A 22,510-nucleotide genomic window follows, 5' to 3' on the forward strand; every position below is an offset into this window, starting at 1 on the left:
ATGATTATTTGTATCGGTCTGGGTGTTTTTTATGTATATTATGTATGTATTTACAAAAAAAATCTATATAAGTTATATATATATATATATTTATATAAGTTATCTAGTACTCAAAACCTAAGCTCTGCTTACCGTGAGACTAGATGCCGTTAATTGTCCAGGGGTTATTTATTTATATGGACTATTGCGTCTAATGAATAATTTCTTGATATATTTTAGAATTATTTGTATATTTATGAAAATTTATATATTTCTGTTACTTTCGGAACCGTAACCAATACTCTAAATTTATTTGGCGTCGAGGAAAGATGAATACATTCATTTTAAGGCGGTATTATTTGCAGAATGTTTTTGACGCCATGCGAAGGCATCTGGTTTACAAACAAGCGTCAGCAACCGGTATACGATTACATGTGAACCGACTTAGCACCTAATCTGAGGGATTTCTTCATAATGCAATGAATGAACGATTATTCCGACAACTACTGATTCAAAATATTTTATTTGAAATCTTATATTTTTTTCCTTTTTCCTATAATACTTGTTGATAATTAACTATACTATATATGATGTTCGCCTTTATCTAATGTCAGTTTCTAATACACTTCAAATTAACGTATTTAGTCAATTAATATTTTTAGATTTTAATTAAGTATTAATATTGTAGATTTTAGATCAATAATGTAATCATAATTAAAATACAGTTTTAAGAATGCTAACTGCTCATTGAGATCTGATAAATTGAATACAGACTCAAACTTATTCATTCTATTGTTAACCTTTCTTGATAATACAGTTAATTTCAAGTAAACTTACTTTTGGTACTATTGCTATAAATTTGAGACTCATGTTAACTAATTAATATCAAATAGGTATGTCAACATCAACATCAAATCTTGAGCTTACATCTGTTGCAGCCGGTAGCAGAATTTGTAAACTACCCACAAATTCTGCTGCCGGCTGGAACAGATGTAAGGTCAAGATTACTATATGAAGATTAAACAAGTAAGAGTGTAAATAACAATTATAGCTGATAATTGACAAGAATCATATATTAAATATATCTTACTTAATAAAAAACCATCCTGAATCGAAATCACATACTTAAAGTACAACATATACCATTAATTTTTTGTTTAAACTATAATAGTGTTTGCTTGAAACAGCAAATTAGTTTATCATAATGGACTTTGTTGACTATTTTAATGAATTTACCATTGCCTTTATTGTTTTCATGGCACGAAACATAACTCTTGACCCCGTAAAGCGTTCACATCGGTTATATTCATTAACCTTATTGCTAATGTGATTAACACCTTACCAATAGCAGTGAGCAATTGCAGTGACTAATCTACTTCGGAAACTCGCTAAGTGTTCGATAAAGAGATTATGGCTTCGCTTTTAATAGTTTGATATAGCTTCAGTTCAGTACCTACATTTCGTAGAATGAATGTAGAATGTAGGTATAAGTGTGATTTCCTATATTTGTTAAGATTAGACTTGGCAATTGTTAATATTAATATTGATCTTAATAAAATATTATTAATAGTATAATTATAATACTATTTGTGATTAATTATTATTTAACATTAAGTACAAAATTCAAATTTAAAACTTACTGTACTGTATAAATAAGAATTTATAGAGGACAGGAAATTTTCATCGATTCAAATTTCAAATGGAATTTCATATATACATATTTATTCTACCTGCACTAAGCAGTTACCGCAATTTTTATTGTTTACGCGATATATGTTTTTAAACAAGTCGATTTTTCGAAGTGGTTTTGTAAATACCTTTAATTTTTAATGTTATTGTGCTTTTAGCTGTGATACATATATATGCTATAATACTTATTACAAAAACAACAAGGTAATTAATTTTATAATAAAAAATTCTCACGCTTAATGTTAAACTTAATTAACTTAATAATTGTAATTTTTTGGAAATTGTCTTTAAAGTTAATACATTAAAGTCGATTTCCCATATAATTTAATTTCTAGTTCATTATTGGTTAATAATGTCGAAATATAGTAGAGTATATCATCATTATGATCATCTCAGACAGATACTGCTGTATACAAGATTAAAATTAAATTAATATTTTTTTCACATTTTTCCGCTTCTTATGCAATCCTCTTCTCTTCACTTACATTTTTTTTGCAAATATTAGCATATTAGAAATAATATTCAAAACTATTAGTGACGTCCAAAATATATTGATATGATGGACTATTTTAGCGAATTATTATGTATGTAATCCGAATTCGAGGACGTATTTATCATAAGTTTAATTACTAATTATTAACAACTTTTATCTTTATTATTAATTTATCTGGATAATCTCCCTAATAATGCATTTTTTAATTATCTACCTGGATATGTAAAATACGAATTTATTGTTTTGATTTCTATTCATTTTAGTTTAGAACAATAAACTGTTTTTAAACATTTTTCTGGAAAACAGAATATAGCCATCTCTTACACAAATAGTGGAATAACTGAAGATCGGAAATCAATTTCTTTCTTTCTCATGTACCTTAATGATACGTCTCTCTCTAATTAAAGATAATACATTGTTTAATTATTATATTACAATTGTTAATAAATTGTAAAAAGAAAACACAAAAGAATAAATACTTAGGTAAATAAGAATAAAATGCAAATTCACATTGTGACTTCAATCCATATCTACTTTGATACTTAAAGATAATGCATATTGGCGCCGTTTATAAATAAGCACATCGATAGCAAAATCATTTGATAACAATTTAATCGATAAAATGATACCTTTGAGATCAGACAGTTTTACGTATACTAAAAAGATAAGATACTGAATGGGAACAGTAATACTGTCAACAATTGTCCATTCTTTGAGGAATTATACTTCGTGTTGGCGTTGTAGCATGCCTTAATTATCTGCAGCTATCCAGTTTAAACCAGTTACTACGAAAGCCGTAGCGTCACCTATGTTTGCTTTGTACTACGAGATTTGTAGTACTTTCTATATTCTCCATTTCTGGATTTGGTTCAGTGAGTTTTCATAAAAAGATCCGCCCTATAAATATTAAATATTATATAAACTATAGAATATTTATCTTTCCACATATGAATCATTGAGGACATGATACTGACAAGACAAGCCTTAAATTGTTAAATATAAACAAAACTGTTTTAAAGAATTTATGTTACGTTACGCATTTATGAGTCACATTGATGATAGTAAATATTTTTAAATTTACTTTAGATCTGATTACTTAAAGAAGCTTGGTTATAATGTACATATATCATATATCCATACAGATATTTGTTATACATGGTTTTTTTTTTCAATGATGTTGGAAGAGTGGTGTCCACTTTGCTAATGGCATGGACCTGTTTGGGCACCTATGATAGGATGAGTATAAAATTATGTGAGTAAACTAATGTCAATCAACTAGTGTAAAATTATGTTAGTTGAAGCGAATTCACTAGGACGAAATCAGGATTGTTTACAGTAGAAAATGAAATATGGTTATGGAGATTTCAACATTATATGGCTTACTCTTTTATATAAGTTAGCAGAATCGATATTCAAATATAAAATTTTGGCACTTTTCGTAATCTACAAAGACGGACTTTTACTTTTGATTGATCGTTAAAAAAGACATTTTAGAGCAGTATTGCGAGCTAATTGTAATACATACAACTAATTGTAATACATACAATTAGTGAAATGACCTTACCTAGGTAATGTTTATATACATAGCCTTCTGCGTGAGTATCTTTGTTACATCTATTTCAACCTGCTGTGTTTCGGTTTTAAAAATGAGATATTATAGTTTTCAGTGACAACGCATGTACTACGGGCGCCACATAACGACGTCCGATTCGTGGTGATATTCATGTAGGCGTCGATTGTCACATAAGATTATTTGAGTCGTCACATTGTATTAAACGATTACTGTAAATATTTCGATTTACAAGAGTGCAGTTCAATTATATGCTAGAATAGGTAAATATTGTAAAATTCGGTATTGCCTAGGGTCGGAAATAAACTAGTTACGTACTAGTAAGTAGTAAATGTTCCGCGATTCAACTGTGATATTTGATATGACGTGACAGTGTTTCGTCAAATGTGTACCGAGGTTTTTAACTTGAACGCTATATTCGATGTCATGACCATTAAAGTGATGGGAAGGAGACTCTAGAATTTAATTTAAATTTAGAATATATACTCCAAATAATAGTGTAATGTATTTTAGTGAGATAAGTTTATGGATTTACCTAGCTTTTATTTTTGATTTGAGTATAGTTTATGTAACTTTATTTAAGTAAAAAATACAAGCAAAATTATAGTCTATATCACGAGGTGTACAAGAGTCGCTGAGAGATATTTGTAATATTTGAGATGACGACATCGGGAAGAAGACATTTAATTCTATTACTACGGTGTATAGAATATATTTTTACTGTTGATTGTGTGTTATTTCAAGTGGTTTGTTAGCCTACTATTTTTCATTAGAGCGTAATTTTATAACAAATATATGAATTTTTATATGATTGAATTATTAAATATTTTTTTACTATTAGCACCGAATGATTATTTTATCGATATTTACTTGAAACTGCCCTAACAATCCATCTCTTCACATTCCATTAATGCGTACATATAAAGTTTGCCAGTTATATTTGTCGACTGGCGCCTCGAATATGTAATTGTTCGAACAAACAGACAGGCTGTGCGACGCCTGATTTACTAATGTATCTAGTTTTAGCACTTACACAACCGACTCGCCGGATAATCTATGAAAACATTAATGTTGTGCTGCCTGTGGAAAAATAGGCTATTTTAGACAGAAGTTATAGAAATAGAGGTATTCTTTATCCAAATAGTCTAAAATAATCAGTTTTGAATACTCTTATATATATTTTATACTACAACTCATTCGAAACACGCAGTCAGAAAACTTTAAGGTTGTTTATGAATACAAATTACTAAATAGCAAAATTGATAAAAGTAAATAAATAGTTACTTAAGTAAGAAAATAAATCAGCTATAATTATCAGAGTAGACCAGTCCGTACAAGAGGCATCCATTCACGACTGAACGAACAGCTGAGCTAGCTATCATTGCGGTTAATCATATTTTATTTTTATTATAATAGATGTATAAATGAAATTCTGAATTATAATAATAATAATAATTTTATTATTTATGGATTATTTTTAGAATTGGATTATTCTAGTCGATATTATTAGGATTTAGATGAATGATATCTGGTTATCTCGCATAGAGCGATTTCAATGGAATTATTTAATTAAATATATATATGTCACTTCATTTTAAAACGTTTATTAGAGTAGAATAAAAGTTCTAATTTATATAAATAATACATTCTTCTGAAAATGTAGATTAAATTCTGGAAAACTGAAATTTTGGGGAAACAAAACAAACAAGACTATTGATTAAGTTTCCCCAAAAAATCAGTATTCCAGATTTTATAATTGTAATTCTTTACTACCTACTAAATGAAGTAGGTATAATTAAAAAGAATTAATTACTTAAAAAATATTAATATTTAAATAGAAATGTAAATTATACGATTATTTAAAAGTTAGTTACATTTTGCAATTTTTCCTGGAGGGATTGTAAGTTACGTTAGAAAAAGGCCGCAGTCGATAGGTTAACCGGAACATCAAATGCTAAGAAGCTGTCAATATGCATGTGCCATAAAAGTGGAATATTGAAAATGTTACTTACCCTTTGCCATGCATCTAAACTTGTTGGCATGTACTCGTACATAGTAACAGATCAAGGTATTATCTTTAATTACTTTTTAATCAGTTAATACTAATATCGTTAATGAAAAGTACTTTCTTAGGAAATATATTGGTACTTCTAATATACCTTGATAATAAAATACGGTACTTAATAATAAATTGAAAAAAAAAGGTTATATAAATTAAAGAAAAATACTCATTAATTATATACTCCGGAAGAGTTTGACGCATCAAATATACTTCCTAAATTACTTAGAACTGTAGTCAAGCCTGATTTTCTATTTTTCCTTTGTTGATCCTCATTGGGTATCTTTTATCAAACACTAGCAATCTACCTTGACTGATGGTGACGGAGGCCTGTATATAAGTAAAAGTGGTAAGGTAATTCTCGAAATTATGGTAAAGACAGTGTTCATATCCATTGCGTGGTTTATAAGTTTGAAAACGGTGAAAGGGACGCAGCTAGCGACTTTATGGCAAATGTGGCTATAAAATTACAATAACAATAATATTTATTCTGTAATTATTTGGATATATAAGACAGGAATATTTTAGTTAAAAGTTTCAGAAAGATCAACTCATCATAGTTAGTGTTAAATACATTGGTGTATTATTAAAATTGTTGCAGTATCGCCGTATATGAATGTAATGAAACACTGTAATGTAATCTAATAATAGAATAAGAAAAAGATAATGTTCATAATATTGTTACAAACAATTAAAGAGTTAACAAGAAGTTTAAACTAGGCGACATGTCAATATGACACCTGAGTACGAGTATTGAGATTGTTATCTCAATACTCGTATGTGTATCCTTTTTGTATAATCAATTGAGTATTATTACTTTGACGAGAATTGACAAAGATATATAATAATTGAAATGTAATATTGTCTTTATTACAACTGCATTTCCGTGATTTCATATTTAAAAACATTAAAAAAATCTAGATGATAAGATCATAATCTAAATATCAACTTAAAACATGTACATATGACGGGAATAATTTTATTCATTTGGTGTCCTCGGTGGTTTAGTACACTGTCTTACTTTCGAATATCGCAGATTCGATTCTGATTTCGTCGGTCGTTCGATTCGTCGCACGGTATAAACATTTGTAGTCATGAGTACCACTGTTTATATCTGACAGGGTGTTTTCCATGTATATTATGTATATATTTACCAAAAAATGTATCTGTGTGTTTATATCTCTTCTCTACTACCCATAACATAAGCTCTGCCTAAATTGAGACTAGATGAGGCTGTGTTCATTGTCCTCAGATATTATTTTATTATTATTCATGTAAAAAAATATTAAATTTAAATTATTTATTTAATTTAAAGTCGCCGGTGATTCTATTCAGAATTCAGAGCCGCTAACTAACTGAACCTTGCTTATTGGTTAATTAAAATTACATATATTACGTGGCATTATATTTTGCTGCTTTTCTATTCCGTTATGAAATTATAATAAAAATATCACACATAATTCTTTTCAATGTGTTGTATGACTTAGTGATAACATGGTGTATTAGATTACCTAAATGGTTGAGATTAATGTAATAATAAATTGATTGATTCTCGAAAATCTGACATCATGATCGATGTCATCGATTTTTACACTCATGTGTCAAAAACTGATAACCTTAATACTATCCAAATTTAAATTATTCGTATCTAACAGGAAAACGTGAGTAAGTTAATTTCCGGAGAACGAGAAATCACCATTTTTTAAATTAATACATTGGAGATTCTTATTTGTTCTTGGAATGTATACACGTCATTGGCGCCATTCTAAAACAATTTCCCAAAATTTAATAATGACGAATTTATTGATAATGTTTATCAAATTATAATACAAGACGATCTAATTATAAGATTGAATAGATAAGTTTTTATTCAACATGCAGCTGATTTCAGTAGTTTCATTATTCTTCTTTTTGTGTGATATAACCTTACCGCATTTTTAATTTATATCAATAAATATTATCAAAATTATATGTGTAATTCAATTATTTCAAAAGTAACACTAATTTTATTGTTTATTTGTATTACGCATGTGCTTACAGATTGATCAATAAATCATCTATAAAATGTTTAATTGAATATATTTCTTATATCTTTTACAGTAAATATATATTCGTATACATGATATACGGAAGTGGTACAAAAGTAGAATTTTCCAACGTTCCAAAGTGTGTTCTTGACCCGAGAGCTTCGAAAGGCGTGATCACATCAATCAGTTGATGTGTTATTATTATTTCTTATAATTTCCGCATTCTGCACAAATCTGATTGTAATTCTTCTTTTAATGATCGATTACGAGTATCAGTGTAGGTGTGTAAGTAAACATAATATGGCTGTAGATATTTAAAAATGACATTTTGTTATTGCAAACGACTCTACATGTTTATTATCTAAATTACAAAATTTGATGAATCAAATTTTCTTATTTTAACAGTATTATTGCTAAAATATTAGATTAAAAAAACATTGAATTTATTCTAACCGTTTATGATTAAAAAAGATTCAGTGGTCCAACCACAATAATTGTCAAACAAAATCCAGCAGTAATATTAAATCATTTTGAATGATGAAGCAATCACCATTATATGATATAGGAGACATCACAATGGCTATTGTGTTACAGAAGCTTAGAAAATGTCATATTCAAACACTGCAGTGTTACCTTTCTAACTTTTTGTTTAGTTGTAATTTACGTTGCAAGTTCTAAGTTTTCGCGTAGGATTTACCTGAAACATAAATTTTTAGAATTGTCGGTTGTCTCTCGGCAGACTTTGTTGTCAGTTGTAAAACTGGAATAAGATGTCAGGTACTGAAACGTCGTTCTTTTTATTAGTGTAAAACGTTCGCTAAGTAAAGGTTAGGTTAAGTACTGGACCCTTGTTAAGTGTCTTCCCGACGCAACTTTATTTGATGGCAACTCACTGATTATGGCTTTTGGAGCATAACTTTATAGTGATACAGTATTGTGCTTGAAGTAAATAACATATATAGACCTAAAATTTGTTTTTACAAAGAAAACCTATTAAGTCTTAAGTAGGGATGAAATTATATTTACTGCACGTTTAGCAAATTTGCGTACATTTTATGTTTAAATTAAGAATTGTTTTCTTCCATATTACTTTTAAGCGTCTATTATATATTGATATAGCCTCTCGGATCCAGAATTCAATGGCTATATATGTCTTCGTTTTGAAATATATTATATTACATATATATATACACTTGGGATATCTTAACGTCAAGAGTATGTACTAGTGTTGTTATAAGAATTTATTTACATTTAATTTTAATAAGAAATAAGAGCATATATTATTTCTTTGTTATAAATACTTTTATGGATTTTATATGTAGTCATTTATAGGTTTAATATTATTTTTGTGTATATTTTATTGTAAAACGCACAAGTTTTACAAAAAATATAGATGTTTTGTGGAATCTTGATAAGAAATTCAAACGTGCATGCATTATGGGCGTTGAAAGCCATCAGCGTTGCTATAAACGTCTAGTATGTATGTCCCTACGTAATGTGTGAGGAACTTGTTCACAAGTTTGTTAGCTAAAGTTTTTTTGTACAAAAGTTTTAGTTGTAGTGAGAGTGGTTACTCTGTCACGAGGAATTTACACATAAAATCTTAGAATATTGTTAATTTTTTGTTACTTTTATTCTTACTAAAAATAGTTTATTCTTTTACTACAGCTTATTTTCTCAATATGTATATTCTATTTTCTATCCAGTAATAACGAGTATTAAGAGTAGATATATATCTAGTATGTACATGTAGGTATAAATATATAATTGAAACGTTATTCAAATAACATGGTTTCAGTTTACGAGTTATAACTCGCGACATTGTCCATGTTAATGTGAGATAAAAGTATCCTACGTAGAAATCAAGAATGCTGATTAATCAGTATATTCGATATTTCATTCGAATCCATAGAGTATTTTTAGCATGATAGAGCTACAAGAGCTCCACCGACAAGAGCGTAGCTCTTAAATTATGAATGAATTAATGAAGAGCGACAAAAGGGCATTCTTTTATCACATAAGATGTATCTTTTAATATTGTAAATTCTGTAATGAATTTATACTATTAAAAGACACTTCTTTCAGTTATCCCGATCTCTGTAATATTGTAAATAAGTTCATTTTAGAATAAACCCTGTCCCTGAGACAGTACTTATCGTTACAGTAAATAAAGGAAATGGAATGAGATTCAAAAGGTCGCTATATTGAAGACGACGATCAAGCGGTCACTCGCTCGTCGGGTCAAGGCCACATTGACAAAACAATCCACTTCATACATTAATAGGTATTTTGACTACTAAACAAGGGATTAAGGAAAATTTCCTGACTCCAATACGGAAATAGGAAATATTACTAGTAGGTCAAAGGAATAAGCTTCGATTAGTCCGTTAATACACGGTGTTGTACGGAATTTTAAGTAAATATTTTGGAACTATTTACTTTTGGGGCAAAACATTGCTTGCATACGTTTTAAGTGGCGCTTACGTAACACGTGCTTAAAGGTCATTAAAATAAAATATTGGTTGTTTGCAGTAAATTTATATTATATAATATTATATGGTATAAAAACCTTATGGTATTAAAAATTTGGTTTTATACCTACCTATATTAATGTGATCTTCATTTACCAATTATGTTATTAGAAAATATTTTTCGAGCTGTAGAAACTATAATATTACAAGTTTCAAGGACTGTTAGTTCGGGCTAGTCTTAAACGACACTAAACAATTGTAATTTTTTATCGACGGTCTTTTTTCTATAATACGATCCACAGCTGTAATTACACGTGTTCGTAGATATTCAATGAAATAGGGAATTGTTCAGATTCAGCCATATCATAAACTTCGAATTAAGTGGTCGGTCTTTCTATTAAGCTCGAAGGACCAAAAAAGATGCGTGGGACTGTGTATAGGGCGCTGGGGTCGGTGCAGCCAACGATGGTGGTAATTAAAGGCGCAATATGTAAAAGTAATAGTTTATTATAAAAATATATGTCGTAACAAACTATGTACGAAAGCAGGAGCAATAGAAGAAATTCTACGAATTTCACGTAGCGAAACTGCAAGTTTCATCTCCATAGCTGATGGACTTGAAACTTGTTCATCCTTTACGTACTTAATTCTACCTATTTATCGACGCTATCACTGCGCGCAATCCGCTAACTACTGTTTCCGTGGGATTTTCATGAAATTCGATGACTTTGTAAGAAGTCGTCTGCGTGGGTACCTCAGTCTTACCAAATTCAGTCTCCAAGAAGCTTATTTTATAGGGCGAGATGACGCAGAAAAGGATTGAATTTTTTCTTCTTCTGTTCTAATATTTCATCAAGTTTTAAACTTACTCGAGTATTATAATTTTGTTGCCCTATAACTGTTTCGTTTTATGGAACTGGAACAAGCTAACGGCCCACCTAATGGAAAGTGGTAACTGTTGCCTATATGCATAAACAATACGCCGAACATCATAAAATACATTATGTCTCCCGTGGTACAATAACATAAATATAATAATAGGTAATGTAAATCAGCATAAATCTAACACTAAAATATTTTTCATAAATAATAAATTTTAAGAAACAACATTATTAGCGTTTTAATGAATTACGTCCGAACAACTTTTGTTAGTAATTCAGAATTATATAATTATGCAAATCGAAGTCATTTCAAAATTATGACAATTACAGTTTTACAGTAAGAAACTTTCAATATAAACCATATACTATTCGATTTCACATTTGATCGTTAAGCTATTTTGTCAGATATTGACAAATAAGTACCAGTTGTTAATTGGATTGACATATTAGGAAATTGTGCCTCCAAAAATCTTAAAACAATGTAGTATTGGGTAATATTACCGTATATAGATGGAAAAAGAACTTACTTTTCCTCATTTAGGTTCGTATTTTCGCCGCTGTGCGTGTACGAGTCGAGAATACTAAAGTACACAGCCAATCTTTTTCTAGCAGAAGTTTGAGGAATCGTCGCAAAGTTGGTATGTGTGAAGAGAATGCATTTAATGATTTCTCTACCCACACGCCAATCTAGGATGCTCACCACTACTGTTCCAGTATTGCCTCTGATTTTAGGGTAGTGTGTACGCTACAGATTGGATGTGAATCGTATCTACCATACACGCAGTAATCCGAACGGAGTAGGCACATATTCCGAGGCAAATGATCATGTCAATTCAACAATGACATAATTTTGAACGTGGTAATTCAAACAGACACGCCGGGTAGGTATGCAAAATGCAAATAATAACACATCGACAAGGTAACTTAATGGGAAACTAGAAACGAAATAATCACCTTCTTAACATTTTGTAAACTAATGTTGTTAATATGTTTGGATATTTATTTCCTTGATTGTTGAACCGAATTATCAATTAAAGTTGTTAAACTGACCATAGGGTATACTTTGACTTAAATATGTACTCTTTTGTCATACATAAATAATTAGAATATTTGTAATAAAAAGGTATTTATAATAAAAGTTGTAAGTTTTATTTAAAGTGTATGTATATTTTAATTTTCATTATTATTAAAATTTCAACACCTCACAAACAAAACGACTACTGTTGTCTTTCACTACCCCATTCCTACTAGTCGTGAGCATATTATATTTGCATTATGTGAATATTTTTGACAGGTTATGTTAATGTATACACACCTATTGTGCGCATGTAAATGTAATAATGGAATTGTTTAATTCGTAACAAAAGACTATAGACAGCAGAACGGCTGAGTAAATATCTTAGCATAGCTTGATTTTGTACAAAAGTTATGTATTCAAATTCGCTTTCATTACTACTTCGTGTCGGTACAGCGCCATATGGTGAAACAAATTGGTTTTTCTTTCGAAAATATTTGTGGTCATGGATTCGGATTTCAGTGGGGCTCAGAAATGTGTATGTTACAAATAAAAACAAATTTATATTTATATTCAACTAATACCTCATTTTATTTTCAATTAAATTTCAATGGACAAGTGAAGACTGCGCTTGTTAATTTTCAGACAAGCTTTATTTAGCTATATTTAGACATTTGATTATCTGGTAGGTGTATTCCTCTCCATCGCAAGAGATTATATTCTCACGCATGTGGATTTTCTTTAAATCAAACTCTTTTAGAATTAGGTTTCAAAGACGTATCTCTTGATATAGTTCAGCATTTAATTAGTTATTAATTATAGAGAGTCATCGATTCGATCAATCGAAAGAAAGGATTATTACCTACTAATAAGAAAATTAACTTTAGTGCTAGCAATAGTGTAACCTGTCAGGTTAACTTCTACTTAATGCTCTTGAAATTTATCATGTTTTCAGAGACACTACATAGAAGTTATTTACTTTAGTTATCATGCTTAATTACTCGTGATTTCGTTACGATGGACTTATTAACTTGTTTTAATCCTTACCTGGGTCTCTACAGCGTACACCATTAGTGCAAGCTGAATTATATTATTTGAGTATTCATGACTTCAAGACTCGACTAATTGACTATATATAATTTGCTAAATCGCCGCTCGAGAAAAAGAATATCTAGGACAGTCCAGAACAGACGATTTATTTTAGACAATTAAATATATTTCTTAATTTATATCTTTAGCTATCTAGAAATATTTTATAATAACAAGATACAATATTAATTGTAGCGGAAGTTGTTGGATATTTGATATTCACATTAATGTTGTAGACATTCTATTTAACATAATTATGTACTTCCACATTATATTCATTATTGTTTGCATAATTCTATAAGCTAGGTACATAATTATTATATCTTGCGTTCAATGATGGACTATAGTTCAATAATTTAATTAGTTAATGAATAATTTAATAATACCTGTGTCTCAACTATTTTTGCTACCAAACAGGTTGTCTAAACTGTGTTTCAGTATGAGATAAGTTGAGTATATATATATATACATTATATATGTAATATAAAAGTATGACAGTGAAATTATGGGGTACGCGCCCGGGCGCTCCACACCGGCGCCCCCGGGCGCCCCTCCGATCGATCCCCCGTCCAATTCAAACGGGGATCGAAATTACGATGGCCTGAGCCGAGGTTCGAACCCCTAGTGGTGCCCTCAGACTAAAGTCGTATCCGTCGGGCAGGAGTTGGCCTTCAGCCGCTCCATAAGTCCTTCCGCGGGTTTGGAGTGCCATCTGCACTCGCCCCATAACGTCCGGTGAAGCTGTAAAGGCTAGCTACGGCCAACAGCATTAGAGTAGTCCGAAAAAAAAAAAATTATCGGGTAAGGAGATATTACGTCTTAGTAGTTATCACATCTGCGGTGTTATTCATGGATATAGGCGACGTTTGTCAATTTCCACTTGTTTGTGATTCTATTTAGTTACGTAAAAAATATGTAAAAACATAGTGCACATCCTAAACGATCGCAGAACATGAAAAAATGTTTTACAAAAATAACAAACTGCCAATTCTCATGAAAATTGTTCACAGGTAAACGGCTCAGAAAATTTGCTCTCTATTACGTATATCTCTATCATGTACTGAAACACAATAGCTAGTACAGGTATTGTTTTGTTACGGTAGAAATATAGTTACACAAGCGCCTCTACCAAAAGTCGATGGAATATTTGAAAATTATTATATGATGGTTTTTACTTAGTTATTTTGGTAGACTGTAATAATCAGGTTTAGTATTATACAATGAATAAGTAGGTCGACTTGGATAATGTTGGGTTAGTAGCGAATCACGGAAAAATAATATGTTAAATGATTTTGTATTCCGAGTAAAACGTAGGTTATTCAGAACAATACGTCTTTATAAACGAGTGAAGGATATGTACAGTAAAAAGGAGTGACCGCATTGACCCATTTTGATAAAGTCACATGCTTAGATTACGCGCCTTGCGTTCGTATAAATAAATTACTCAGGTGCATTGAGTTCCGTGATTAGTTGATGGGGTTAGGCAGTTTTTATAAGTATGTAAATACATAAATTTAAATGCTATTTAATAATAAAAATAAATCCTTGACATAATCTTAGTTAAGTAGTCATTTTATCCAGTGGACACGAATTTTGTTGTCTAAAATTCTTCATCCTTAATCCGTAGTGTCTACGTATGCGTTGCACCACTTAAATCCTTTAAACAATATAACTTTTTTCAAATTGTTATCTCATAAAAGACCTACGTAGGTGAAAACTTTGTAAGGTCACCGACAAAGCCTCGCGTGCACACCGTCTCAAACGCACTCACACGAACAAAAAAGTTTAGCTTATAAGTTTATAATCAAGCGAGGTTTTTATCTCGTAGTCGATGGCCGCCCGCCGCGCTGCGCGCATGTCGCCTAGAGCGTTGAAGCCTCATAAATACGCTCGTGAAAAAACACCTACCACTGTATATGAATAAAAAAATAAAAACTCAAAGAAGCCCTCGCCGTCAAAGGCTTTTGCCAAATAAAAGGTTTTCTATTTTGGATCGTGCGCTGGCTTCGTCGCTCTTATTCGGAAAATTATGAAAGTGATGTGGAAACGTAGCAGTTTCATGCGTTCCGAGTTTTCACGGCTTCTTTTTTTCTAGTGACTACAAACCCGATTGTTTGCGCTTAACCGGCATTCAAACGAAAAAGTATACTATTTTCAGTGTTTTGTTCTATTGAAAGCAAAGTGTTTTGAAAATTTATTACATAAAAGTGGGTTGTTCAGTTTTGATAAAGGAAAAACGGCAGAGCAATTCAGTTAGATGTATGTTCAACATCATAATATACAACGGGACACAACATGACGGCAAAGTTCGGCTATGTAAGTCGATATGCATTTATTATTTTAATTTATAATTTATGTACATCATTATTTTCTAATTACTCAAATGTTATACTGATTTTAGAAATATCTAGATTAAGATCGCATTAGGTTTAATGTCTGCTGATTAAAATAGAATTGAATTGAATTATTTTGTTCAGATATATAAGATATCAAATCGTAGATAATAATACGCAATTTGGTGATCGCCAACAGTCCATTACAAATTTTCTTGGTATAAATTACCAACATCTTAATACCATACATTCGCTCAAGAAGATTTTTTTATTATGTGTCTACTTGTTCCTCTGTTCTTAATTTGAATTGACATGATTTCTGACCTTCATGCACAATATCTGTCATTTATACATGTGCGTTATAAACGTATCGCCACATGTAGGTTGCCTATAAGGGGTAAGAAATAAAACTAAAATAGCACAGGAAGAAATTTTTGTACTTTTTTTTAGTTTAGGCCCATTATGCTTCACATACGTACTTTGTTAAGTTTTAATTATGTATTCAGTATGTATGGTGTTAAAAATGAATAATATATAAAAGTAAATTTTACGACGACTATACATACAAGTAAAGTAATAAATTACACTTAAATTTCTTTATATATGAACAGATGCACACAATCACTAAGCTATTAAATAATAAAAATATATAAAATGTGTTATTTAATATATATAGCTTTAGCTTCATTATTAATTTTATGTGTAAAATATATTTTATTAAATATCGACAATGTTATGAATGGAAATATAGGATCCACAAGATTTTGGATAATATTTCCTAATAAAGAAGGAATAAGAACCTAATAAAATTTTGAAGTCAGGTAAAAATAATAAATTCTCAACAAATCACTCAGCGCCATCTAGTTCCAATCTACGGATAAGCATAGCTTGTATTATGGTTATTAAATAAATGATAAAGCTGGTCAACTATTAATTTTTTATAAATCCATATATATATTGAAAGAAACCAGAAAAAATATAGGTAGTGTATGGTAAAGACCAGCAATTTGTTTACATAGTATAATAATCGAACCTGCGATCATCATTTATAAAGCGGGCAAACGTTGACTTTGAATATATAATAACAGTTGTTTTACTCGATATAAAAAAAATATTCATTTCATTCATGTCTGCATTTAATTCTATATCAGTTTTATATAAACAGTTTTATCAGCTTATAATTATTAGGTATAATAAAAATATTAAAGTGTATTATATTTAATTAGCCTGTAATCTTGGCATAACAAGAATATGCAGTATCGTGCATAACACTAATGATTTTAAACATGGCGCCCTTCACCTTCAAAATAGCGGATATTTTATTTTTTTCAGTTCTTACACTGAAGTTTGCAGTTTATAATAATCTTTTAATAAATATAAAAAGTATTGAGCAACGGCTCTTAATTGCTTAAGCTTCCTCACTGAAAACTATCGTGGTTAATTTCTAGAGATTCGCTACGATGGCCTAACTGACCAGACTTCAGTTTCATCGTATCATACTCCACTGGTATTACTGTTGCATTAAGTGAGTGCATCATTTCACAATGAGTAAATAAAAAATAATTTTAACAGAGCTTTTATGAATAGATGAATCTCGATGAAGCGAAATAGGTTTAACTTCGATTTTATCATAATGATGACAGAATCGAAATTATTGTTCTAACAATATTTTTTTGAGTTTCTAAAGTGTTAGAGAAAATATTTTATTGTTTCCATTTACTGCTATAGATGCTTTTGTACTCGTATGTATAATTCTTAGCGGGTTATGGTAAATGGTACATCAAAATATTAATCTCTATCTTGTTTCTGGTCTGTGAACCCAGATATAGTCAATATCTGTAGTGCTAGTAATAGCTGATATTAAAATAATCATAGTATTTATCTATTTAATTATTTCATATAATGTAGTATGGGGGGCGGGCCTATCATTGTCTGTCGGTGTAATTAGGTGTTCACCGTCATCAGGAAATGTTCTGAGTGACTAGTGAATCTGATTTGGACCTAAAAGTTCTTTTAGGCTTTTGTCTGCATAAGTCTATCTCAATAACTAACTTACGATGATGATTAGTATGAAATATGACATATATAACAGGATAATTATTGTGACTACTACACTAATGTAGGCACATGCCAACACTTATCTGAGGATATAATGATAAATTCGAGTGATATGCTTGTTCAGTTGATATTAACATATAACACCATTGCCTTTAACAAAACCTGATTATAATCTATTTATTATCACCTCATTGAAATAACATATATTACTCAATTTATCATAAAAAAGTGAAGCATGTTTCAATTTCTTTAAGTAGAATGTATACTATAACAATGGTAAAATCTGATTAAACTAAGCGCGAAATCTGCCTCAAGAAATATTTAAATTTACAAGTACTACAACATAGGACAATTCACACTGCACAATGTGATCTAAAATTAAGCAGAGCTTATATTATGGGTACTAAGCAACTAATAGAAATACTTAAATAGATTTATTTTTAAAATACACACATAATATATGTATATAAAATATCAGCAGACAAAATGCCTTTGACTATGTTATCAGAGATTAAAATTGCAAGGATATTTATTTTTATTTTTTTATCTATATTGGGCACACATTTCTAACTATAGGTAAATATGAGTACAATAATATTTAAATATACTTAGTGCACAATTTCAAATATGAACTTAGTATTTAGACAATATTTTAAGGCCTTGGTTAAAAATCGTTTGGCTATCTTAACTTTGGGATCTTTATAGTGATTCCGGTATTTTAGTGTTTTAAGTAATGATAGCATCTTTTGATACTTACATTAATTGTTTTAATAATTATACTAAGGTGTATACACAAATTACGCTGTATATCCACAATTGACTTTTATAAAAATATATGTGTAATAGTAATTCACTTTTTAGTATATACAGATTTACTTTGAGGTATTTCATTAATTCATTATGAAAAGTAATATATCTTTTTTATAGATTAAAATTGTTCATAATGAATATATTACAGTTAAGTTCTTAGATAACATGCTTAAATTTTATTAAAATCATTATTGTTTAAATGCTTATACCTGAATTATTTATATTACGGCGCATTCCTCACGGACCAACTTATTACTAAAACACTCAAATAACAGGCAATAAATTGTGTTACTCAATAAAACATGTATTTTTTACTGCTTACCATGTATTTAATTGCTGCATGGTATGCAACAATAGCATAGTTTTAGTCTATTGTTTGAATTTTATGATTTATTTACTATTTGCTTGTTATTAAGATAGACTATATCACTTAAAATAATATATTTTTCTCAAAATTTTATATTATCAAAATTATACAGTTTTATGCAACTTAAATTCAAGTGACCATTATGCAAATATTGATATAGCAATACGATATACACAAGTGCGATTATTTGTATTTAACTAGGTGCTTTCTATGTATTTTTATACATCCATTTACAGAAAACATGTGTTTAACTACATCTAGATTTTTTAATGCTCACAATACAAGCTCTGCTTAGTTTAGATGTAGAGTTTGGCAATATATCTGTGGGTCTGAGCGTGTTTTATTACTTCGAGTTTTCCTTCTGTTTTAATTGTGTAACATAATAGTAATGTGTACTAGTTAGCACATTTAGTTTAATAAATACTGGTAACATAGGTATACTTCAATTCATTGCTACCTAACCTTTTTATCATTCTTTACTTTGATCCGTTCTGTGATGGTTAGGTATTATTTTTAACTGGATTTCTCAAAAGAATATATTAAATGTTGTTTTCATGTTAGGATTGTGACTTATTTTAATTTTATATGTTTAACAAAATATCTTGACGTTAGCTTATTTGCTATTCTTTTTTATAAAATCGTTTATTTACATGATATAAATTCTTGATTAAGCAATGAAAATCACATTGAAAAGGAAGGAAATTTAACACAATTATTCCTAGTAACTTAATAAATTATCAATTAAAAATTAATTATGAGGTTGTAACCAAAGTCCAAGTATTAATGAGTTGCCATACCTTGGCCTTCTTATGTTAATTACAAATAAAGATATCTAAACGAGATGATTTATTTGACCAATATTAGGATATGATTATCATAAAATTACGATAATACCTCGTCATAGTCATATATTATGTATAATAAATAAATATCACTGTCTGTATTTATGTTCAATATAATTATTGGTTATGGATCTATTACGTGACAGTATTTAATATCTCTGGTGGTATAACTATTCCTTGAGAGGCAATTCAACTCATTACGGATTCATGCTGATAACTCATAGTGACCACTTTTTAAAACCACTCATTCTTTTCTTTTTTCATTAGTAACGTTAGAAGGGTGACTTGCTTAGTAACTATAGCAGTCGGTGAAGGCTTCACATAAAGTACTTAATGATTATTATTGATAGCATAGATTGAAATAGTGTGCGATCCATCTTGAAATCCGTCGAAATTTTAGTCGAGACGTCCAGTAAGTATTAGTATATTCCATGTATCCAAATGAACGAGATTTTTCTAGGCTATTTAGTGTGAATGACCAACAAGTTGACCACCCGCGGTTTAGAATGTGATGACAGTTACTTAAAAACGAGAGTAAACATCATGTATATTGTGATGGTGTATTTCGTTTTTAATAAGATATATGTTCTACTATTCTTCGAGACTCATGAATAATCACGAACTATTAATTATCTATAATATTACCTACTATAATGAAAATTTTCACGACTTCTCAACAACGTCACAATATACGTGAGAGGTTACAAATTAATCTGTTATAATTTTGTGACGTATCTCCATTGACGTAAGGATCAGAATCGTATAAATTTGATACGTATGAATGAAATCGTGTCATATCATCTTTCGACAGATTTTACCCAACCGCATAATTAGTTGTAAGATGGCCTATGAACTTAGGAGTTTAATTCTACAAATTATGATATCCGTGTATTACTCGGCTTCAGTAACAACTTTATTACGATTATTTTATTAATATACAACACGTCCATCTGTATGTTAGCGCAATATAGTGTAGCTGTATATGCACAAACTTTCATTATACATTTCATCCCATTCCAGATTAGTTTTTCACATAAAAGCTTCTGTCTCTCCTCGTGATACCTTATTCAGGTTAAATTCTATTAAGATCTGTTTTTGTTTGCTAGATTTTTATGTTTTCTAGCTGTTACTTATTTGTTTCTATACTTCTATATATTATTACTTGCGTCTGCGAAACTTGGTCTCATTACGCCTAGAGGTTACATATTGTAATATAATATTTTGGATACTTATATACTATATATGTCACATATGATTGTTAATATTTTAAATACGGAAGTAATTGGTTATCTTGGAATTCGTGCTATCTTAAAATGTTTAAATCTTAACTTAACAAGTGTTATCTAATGATGATAATTAGGACACACTGACAAATATTATGATATATAAGTATACTTTATTAGCTATTCACTCTCACATGTGCTATTCTGTTCAGATTTTTGCTTGTATATATATGTTATCTGACGACGGGAAAAATGTGAAAAAATAATATATGTAAACAATACAATCAGCTCTATTATTCAGATATTAATACTGTTTAATTTTTAATCTTAATATTAAAGACACAATATAAGAATAGATACAATTCTCTATTATCTAACAGAAGTTTGTATGTTGATCATGTTTATTAAGACCCTGAATGTTGGCGTGGTCAATCAACTGTGTTTTAGTACATTACAAACATACTGAACTATGTTTACACTTTCCATTTTCAAGTGGATTCTACTAGAAACGAATAGTTTCGATCGTAATAAATAAACCCACATAATATTTGTGGTTATGCTTATAATTTTGTTAGTTGATAATGGTATTTAGTTTTCCATTATTTTTATTTACATATATATTCTGACCACTTTTCCTTTTTTTAATAGAATACGTACATTCGTAATTTTGGTACAATACGTTCATTTGATTTTTAGTCATTCAATAGATTGATTAAAAAATTCATGACATATATACATACATTCTAACCAATATTTAGTTGTATATAGTTACGAGTTCTATAAATTTTTTGGCATACTTGGTGATAATGTCGGCTCAATTAATGACTCAATTAAGTAAAATAAACATACTCAAATCAACAGATATTAAAAAAATACCTTTATCTTTATAATATAAATGTAAATTGATTTCATTTACAGATAATTCAACCACAAATATAATTTAAAAGAATTTTAGAGTTAAGAGAGTTTTGCAAACTACTAGACAAATAGTTCAATGATTCAGCTTAAATATATTTCATCTCGCGTTCGGACAGTAAAAGTTAGTTTGTTTTCTTAAATGAACTTTGAATTCTCGTTCCATTCGAGATTGTCTGAGAAAGGTCATTTGTCTTAAATCGCAAATTGTTACATAAAAATAAAGACCACCCATCTAGCTCCTATCATAACGTGATAACTGTACTAATCATTGTTTTCGTTTCGTAGATACGATGACGTTTTACGACTTAAAACTAGTAGCCTCATAAATATGAATGTTGTTACTTGATAAAGACCTGCTTTTAATATAAATTAGACAAATATGCTGACGAATGTAATATAAATTTGCGGTGAATGACATAACGTTTTATTTAGATTTATGTACATATATGTATGTAACCAATTTATTTCACAAGAGGAATATTTGAATGATTTATCAAATTATTCCCCACTACTGAAATTTATCTTATCGATTATTATATTAACGAGTTAGACTGTGTAAAATATTATCTGTGTAGGTACCTCAGTTACTTTGTAAAATTTGTTCTGGTTGAAAATTGGAAATAAGGCAGTGAAATTAAGGGATAACAGATATGATATCTTAGTTAGTGATATCACAGGCACACATG

At 29.5% G+C, this 22,510-nt stretch overlaps 1 protein-coding gene across 2 annotated transcripts in view; it reads left to right on the top strand.

Moving 5' to 3' along the window:
• Window positions 1-22,510, top strand: part of LOC131844972 (uncharacterized) — a 115,848-nt gene that overhangs the window by 60,524 nt on the left and 32,814 nt on the right. The window lies entirely within an intron of this gene.

Source organism: Achroia grisella, unplaced genomic scaffold (genome assembly GCF_030625045.1).
Source record: "Achroia grisella isolate CSIRO2021 unplaced genomic scaffold, CSIRO_AGI_Agris_v1 utg445, whole genome shotgun sequence".
In the NCBI taxonomy this organism is placed as follows: Eukaryota; Metazoa; Arthropoda; class Insecta; order Lepidoptera; family Pyralidae; genus Achroia; species Achroia grisella.